This window comes from Phocoena phocoena, chromosome 20, assembly GCF_963924675.1.
Source record: "Phocoena phocoena chromosome 20, mPhoPho1.1, whole genome shotgun sequence".
NCBI lineage: Eukaryota > Metazoa > Chordata > Mammalia > Artiodactyla > Phocoenidae > Phocoena > Phocoena phocoena.
The window spans coordinates 14,344,545-14,352,751 of record NC_089238.1 but is presented as its reverse complement, the minus strand read 5'-3'; positions in this window follow the sequence as shown (position 1 = coordinate 14,352,751).

The window sequence follows — 8,207 nt, the reverse complement described above, 5'->3', positions numbered from 1 at the left end:
CAGGAGTTTACTGGTGGAACAGTGGTTAAGCATCCGCCTGCCAATGCAGAGGACATGGGTTGAAGCCCTGGTCAGGGAAGATACCACATGCTGTGGAGCAACTAAGCCAGTGCGCCACAACTACAGAGCCTGTGCTCTAGAGCGCACGAGCCACAACTACTGAAGCCCCTGCGCCTAGAGCCCAAGCTCTGCAACAAGAGAAGCCACTGCAGTGAGATGCCTGAGCACCGCAACAAAGAGTAGCTCCCACTCGCTGTAACTAGAGAAAGCCCGCGCGCAGCGGCAAAGACCCAATGCAGCCAAAAATAAATAATAAATAAATAAATTTATATTTAAAAAAAAGTTTACTGGGAAAACCAGTAAAATGACTGAAAGTCAGCATTTAATATATTTATTATATATTATTACATATTATACATATCCAATGGTTTACCCAATTTTCCTCAGAATAACATCTTGCAAAATTATAAGGCAATATCACAACCAGGATATTTACATTGGTATAATCTGATTATCTTATTTAGATTTTCCCAGTTTTATTTGTACTCATTTGTGTGTGTATCCACATGTCTCTGTGTGTTTAGTTCTATACAATTTTATCACATGTAGGTTTGTGTATCCACCAACTTTGTCATAATATAGAACAGTTCATCACAAGAATCCATTGAATTGTCCTTTTATAACCACCTACATCCCTCCTGTTCTTTCATTCCCCCATCCTTAAGCCCTGGCACCCACTAATATTTTCTACATCATATAATTTTAGCATTTCAAGTATGTTATATAAATGGAATCATATATTATGCTACCTATTGAGATTGTTTTTTTCTTTCCAATCAGCATAATTCCCTGGAGATTCATCCAAGTTGCTGTGTGTGTCAATAGTTCATTCTTTGTTTTAAAGTTTTAATTGCTGATTATTATTCCATGGTGTGGATGTACCATGTTTTTTTTAACCAGTCACTTGCTAAAGGACATCTGAATTGTTTTCAGTTTTTGGCTATTTCAAACAAAGCTGATATGAATATTTGTGGACTTTCAATTTTACGGTTCAATACATTTTTTATTTCCCTTGAAACTTCCTCTTTGACCCATGAATTATTTAAGTGTGTGGATTAATTTCCAAGTGTTTGATGTTTTCTTATTGTTTTTATTAATTCTAGTTTGATTCCATATTGGTCAGAGAACATATCTATATGATTTCAATTCTTTTAAATCTGTTGATGTTTGTTTTATGACCCAGCATACAATCTATCTTGGTGAATGCTCTATGAGTCCTTAAAAGAATGTATATTCTGCTGTTAGTGGGTGGAATGTTCTATAAACATTTAATTATATAGTTCTAAGACTGAAATAAAAGTAAAACGAACAATGTCACTAGGACCATATTTGTATTTACATTCTGGTATATCTGTGTAAGTTTTCTATAGGGGATATATCTATTCTATATCTATATGCTTAATATGTCTATATACTAAGTCATTGGGCATATGCATCTTTAAAGCTAATAGGTATTGCCTATGTTTCCAAAGTAGTTATGATTTTCACTCTCACCAGCAGATGAAATTACCATTTCTCCAAATCCTCACCAACTCTTGATACTTGCCAACTTTATTTTTGCCAATAGACATTTGTGAGCAGGTGTCTGTGTAGTTCTGGTTCACATCCCTGATTACTTATGAGGAACAATTTTTCTTATGTTTATTGATAATTTAGGTTTTCTTTTCTGTAAAATGCGTATGGATTTCTACAATTTTCAACTCACTTATTTGTTTTTCTGACTGAAAGGAGTTTGCATTTTGAAGATATTCATCCACCCTTGTGCCAGTTATCAATTTATTGCCTCACAGCTCCAAATTTAACTTTCACTACCTGCTGTACTATAATGGACTGGCTTCTAAGCGTTTTCTCCTTTAGAGTGAGCATGATGTTGAGCTTTTCAAAAGGCTTCACTTACTGGACCTGGTGTGCAGTGTTTTGCTTTTTCTTGCTCCTCCTGTATGACTGTTTAGTAGTGCGGGTATGTGAGAACATTCAGTGCTGTTTTGCCCCAGCCATGTACCTAGAGAGCATATAGTCTCTTGGAACTCTGCAGCCCAGCCAAGGCCAACAGACTCACTTCTTGATGCAGATAATGTGAACTGTAGTCCTTGGGCCACAGCAGCTTCTGACTCTCCCTAGGTGCCCACACACAAGCTGTGGGTCACTTATGCCCCGGCAGTTTCCCATGGCCCTTTCAATGCAGACATCGTGTTCTCCAAACCTGGTACCAGTACCTCAACTATACCATTTGCAATTCAGTTGTGTCCCAAAGGTTTGTTTCCTGTTTGTTTGATGACTATAGATCAGCTCTGGCCCTGGAAACCCACCCAAATTCTCCACCATCCAGTGGGCTGAAACCACACCTTCTGTGAAACTTGAACTGAACCCCAGAGTTAGAGATGGGGCCCACCTTCAGAATTTATCTTTTCTTTGATATTCTTGCTCAGCCTTTGGGTACTCTTCAGAGTTCTTTTACATCTTGCAGTTACTCTTCTACCACAGTTTGATATTTCTTTATACTCCATCTTGATCTAGAACTGGAAGTAAAATATATCCTTTAGTAGCCACATTAAATATTTACCTTAACTGGAATTAATGATGCATTAGGATTTATTTCTACACTCTTATAGAAATTAATCTTTGAGCAAATGAGAGGGAAATTGCATATCACTTCTGAAAATGTTTCACTGAGTCACAGGACCATAACTGTTAGGGGAGAATTGGAAATTTGTTATCGAGCTGGGAGCCAGGTGCCCAGGAGGAAAATGGGAATTTTGGAATTCTGTCAGAATTATGGTACATCAACAAAAGAATAATATATAGCTATAAGAATTATATGTCACCATAAGAACAAAGAACTCTTCATATCTGAGAAGCTCTCAGGGACAAAATATATTTTCCGAGAATGCCCACTGAAATATATCCCATCTTATATGCTTTCTTAAAACATGACACTCTCCCATCAAGATATGCCTGCCTAGTATGATCCTTGACATTGATCTTAGTAATATTTTTTCTGATCTGTCTCTTCATGCAAGGGAACAAAAGCCAAAATAAAACAAATGGGACTACATCAAATTAAAAAGCTTTTGCACAGTGAAGGAAACTATCAACAAAAGGGAAGCCTACTGAATGTGATAAAATATTTGTAAATAATATATCCAATAAGGGGTAAATACCCCAAATATACAAAGAACACATACAACTCAACATCAAAAAAACAAATGACCTAATTAAAAAATGGGCAGAGGACCTGAATAAACATTTTCCCAAAGAAGACATACAGATGGCCAATAGACATATGACAAGATGCTCAACATCACTAATCATCAGGGAAATGCAAGTCAAAACTGCAATGAGATACCACCCCACACCTGTCAGAATAGCTATCATCAAAAAGACAACAAATAGCAAATGTTGGCAAGAATGTGGAGAAAAGGGGACCCTTGTGCATTGTTGGTGGGATTGTAAATTGATGCAGCTACTATGGAAAACAGTATGGAAAGTCCTCCAAAAGTTAAAAATAGAACTGCCATATGATCCAGCAATTTCACTTCTGGGTATTTACCCAAAGAAAACAAAACCGCTAATTCAAAAAGGTATATGCTCCCAGTTGTTCACCTCAGCATTGCTTACAAGCTAAGATATGGAAGCAACCTAAGTGTCCATCGATAGATGCATGGATAAAGAATATGTGGTATATATATTCTATGGAATATTAGTCATAAAAAATGAAATCTTGCCATTTTTGATAACATGAATGGATCTAAAGGGTATTATGCTCAGTGAAATAAGTCGAAGACAAATACCATATGATCTTACTTATATGTAGAGTCTAAAAAACAAACAAAATGAAAACATTCATAGACACAGAGAACAAATGGGTGGTTGCCAGAGGGGAGAACGGGTGTTTGGGGCAGGGGGATAGGTGAAGGGGATAAAGAGGTACAAGTCTCCAGTTATAAAATAAATAAGCCATGGAGATGCAATACACAGCATAAAGAATATGGTCAATAATAATAATTTTGTATGGGGATGGATGTTACTACATTTATCATGGTGATCATTTCATAATATATGCAAATTCCAAATCACTATGTAGTACACCTGAAACAACGTATTTATTGTATGTCAACTATATGTCAATAATAAAAAATAAGTGCTTCAAAAATTGTAAAAAAGGTGTAGCTGCTTAAAGCAATAGAGAATGGCAGAAGTGAAATTATGTGACTTCCAAGGCTAGGTATGGAAGCATCTTCTTATTTATTTATTTGGTTGCACTGGGTCTTAGTTGCAGCAGGTGGGCTCCTTAGTTGTAGCTCGCCTGCTCCTTAGCTGCGGCCGGCAGGCTCCTTAGTTGCGGCAGGTGGGCTCTTAGTTGCAGCTTGCCGGCTCCTTAGTTGTGGCATGCAAACTACTGGTTGCGGCATGCATGTTGCAACTAGCTCCCTGACCAGGGATCGAATCCAGGCCCCCTGCATTGGGAGCTCGGAGTCTTAACCACTGCGCCACCAGGAAAGTCCCCTGGAAACATCTTTATGGCATATTGTATTTTCCAAATAATGGCCACAACATATCCTATTCTACTAGCTCTTCTTATTTTGTGACACTTCTTTCATTGAGTTGTAACTGCCTCATCCAAAGGAGTATGACACAATGATGTTATGTGATTTCTGAGGCTAGATCATAAAAGTTACATGTACTTCTTCTTCTTTGGGACACACTCTTGGAACCCGTCATCATGGTAAGCAGCCACATAGAGATATCACATGTAGGTATTGTGGCCGACCATCCTGCAGTCCAGCTGACAGCCAGAATCACTGCCAGGCATGTGAGAAAGTGAGTCTTTTGATGATTCTAGCCTTCAGCCATCAAGTGACTCGTAGCTTTCAAGCCACCCCATTTGAGATGAGCTGTTGCTGCCAAGCCCTGTGCAAATTTTTGTAGATGTGTGAGCTAAATAAATGATTGTTGTATTTTAAGCCAAGTTTGGGACAGTCATTACGCAGCAATAGAAACTTGAACGATTGCCAAAACGTGTTAAGTGAAAAAGCAAGGCACATTAAAAATATACATATATATAGTTTATATATTTTAAAAAACAAATAGAAAAAGATTACATTCGAGTTATATATGTATATATATTTTCATAACATATGTAGTTTCATATGGACAATTTACATAAATAGGTCATTTCCTGATGGATTTGTACCATAGCCTGGAGACTGTTTGGGGGATTTGAGTCATAGGCTTTTGCAGGCTAGGTTAGGGTTTCATTAACAGAACACTTCCCTCAAAGCTTTCGCTCAGGAAGCTTTCAAACTACTTGCTATTGTTTAATTACAATGCCAAAGATCGTTGGGTAAACAGTTTTAAGCCTGATGATTTCTTTTGCTTACTGGCCCCCTTGCTCTTTCAGTTTTCTAGCCTTTTAAAGTTCCCAGGCAACAATTAATTATACTGTACGTTAAATATCTCATTTTAGTGACTATTTCCTCTCTCTTTTCTTTTAAACCCCAAACTTCTCATCTCCCATACTTTCAGCTAACCTTGCTTACCACTTCATGAAAGCACTGGAGGAATCGGAACACTTCCCAAGACTTCTATGTCATTTACTCACTTCCCAGCATCTGCACCCCATATCCTGTCATTTTATTGCCAGGAATAAGCCTCCCATGGTATCACCTAAAAACCTAATCCTTCCATCCACTAATCTTATCCCCTCTACCTATATAAGGTCATTGCTCCAGTAATTCTCACTTCTTTGTCCTGAATCATCCACTCGCTGCCGCCCCCGCCCCCGGCTTACTGGATTATTGCAATCAGCATACAGAATTGCTATTAATTCTTCCATCCTGAAAACAAACAAAAATACTCCTATTCCTACTGCTACACTAATTATTAACATATTTCTTTGCTTTTTTTGGCAGCAAAACATCTCCAGTGTATCCAATTTCTCTTATCAGGCTTTCACTTCAATCACTCTAAAACAAAGACACCAAAAATAACTCTGCTCTTTTCAAGGTCAACAGTAACATCAATATTGCTACATCCAGTAGCCAATTCTCAAGGCTTCCACAATTATGTAACCTGCCAACGGATACCATTGATTATCCTTCCTTTGACTCACTTTCATTTGGCTTCTGTAATGTCAGACTCTCGGTTTTCCTTCCATCTCATGGTCTCCCTTAGCGTCTTTTGCTGGTCTGTCCTTTTATCCTTGAACTCTTAATGTTGGAACACACTGTGGATCGATCTTTGCTATTCTTCTTCTCTCATTTACATGTAGGTCCTTAAAAATCTTAGCCTGCCTCCTTATTTTAAGTAAGTATAGGCAATAACTACCAAATTAATATAATCTCTACCATAGTACAAGCTAGAACAACCAAGTGCCCACTCAACATTGTCATTTTGTGTCTAAAAGACATTTCAAACACATTCAAAACTGAACTCCCAGTCTTCTCCCACAAAACTGATGGAACTGTAGCTTTCCATATCTCAGCTGATGGGAACATATCTTTCCAGTTGCTAGGAACCAAAACCTTTGAGTTAATGTCACCCTGGACTTTTATCTTCCTCTCACAACTGACATCTAGTCGCTAAACAAATCTTGCCTGCTCCATCACATTTACCATATATCTATAATCCAACCACTTCTTACCACTGTTACCATCCTGGTCTGAGCCACCATCATATTTCATCTGAATTAATGCCATAGCCTCCTACCCACTTAGTTTTTTTGTTTGTTTTAACTTAATAGCAACATGTCAGATCATGTCCTCTGCTCAAAACTCTCCAAGGGCTGCCCATTTCCCTCCGAATAAAATCCAAAATGCTCACAATGACTTACAAAGCCTTACAAGATATGACCCTGTTATCTGACCTCCTCTATCAATCATCTCCTTGCACAGACGTCTACAGTAGCTTCCCTGATATTCCTCAAATACACCAGCATAGTCCCATTGTGAAGCCTTTGCTCTAGCTTTTTCCTCTATCTGGTATGCCCTTCCCTTAGATAACCGCAGACTTACTCCTTCATACCTTCAAATCTTGACTCAAATCTTTCCTTCTCCATGGTCTACTCTGATCATTTTATTTCATACAGCAACAAATATTATCATATTCCTCTCAACTCCTTTTGAATGACCTCCCCCCCATACCATTTATGTTCTAACATATTCTACAATTTATTATTATCCCATCTCCTCCTGCTAGAATTGCTCATTAATACAGTGTATCCTAAACACCTATGACAGTAGCTGGAATACAGTAAATAATAAATATAACTAATTTTAGAATGACAAGCTTGGGTGGGGAAAGCACTTTAAAGTCATCTTTGCTAGGAGGCTCACTGCCTTTGCATGGTTGGGGCAATGGTCTCATTTTTTGTTCAGACTGCTACTTTAAATCACTATAAGTGGCTTCAGTTGGGGGTAGAGAATCAGTTTGGTGTTTTGAATCCCATAAGTTTCAAAATTGTGAATTTACCATCAACCTGGATTGAGCACCTGCAGGCCTGACATAGCATCTCTTAACAAAGCAATGTCACTTTCAATCTCTGCTAGCAGCCTCTCTGTAGCTAACTGCACACTAAATTCATCTCTTTCACAGGACATTACTGAAAGCAGCAAGAAACATCCAACACACTCATTCTGAATCACTCCTTCCATTTCCCCTAACATTACAGCCTTAATTGGTACAAGATCTTCCTTGTAAGATGGTAAGGAGTCTGCTCATTTCAGTTTCCTAGCCTGAAATGAGCAGATCCTCATTTTCCATCGCCCTAAGTTAATGCCATATTTGAGATTTCTTTTACCCACAGCACTCCACTTCCAGGTACCAACTTTTATATCCATAATAATTATTAATGTCAATAACAAAATGACAACAGCATCAACAGATAAGAAGTTTAATTTTATATAAAGAAATACAGAAGGCAGGCAGACCCAAATTTGTATGAGTTTCATAAAATCAGCATAGGTGTAGACGTGTTCTGTATTTCTGCTCCAACATCCTTAATACCCAGATACCATTCTCAAGGTCCCCATAAAATTGCCAGAGGTGCAGATTAAATATCCACATTGTAGGCAGGGAAACAAAAAAAGTGCAGAGAGGAAATAAGGATTTCTTAAATGTCCTATTCATACAAATACCACTTACATCTT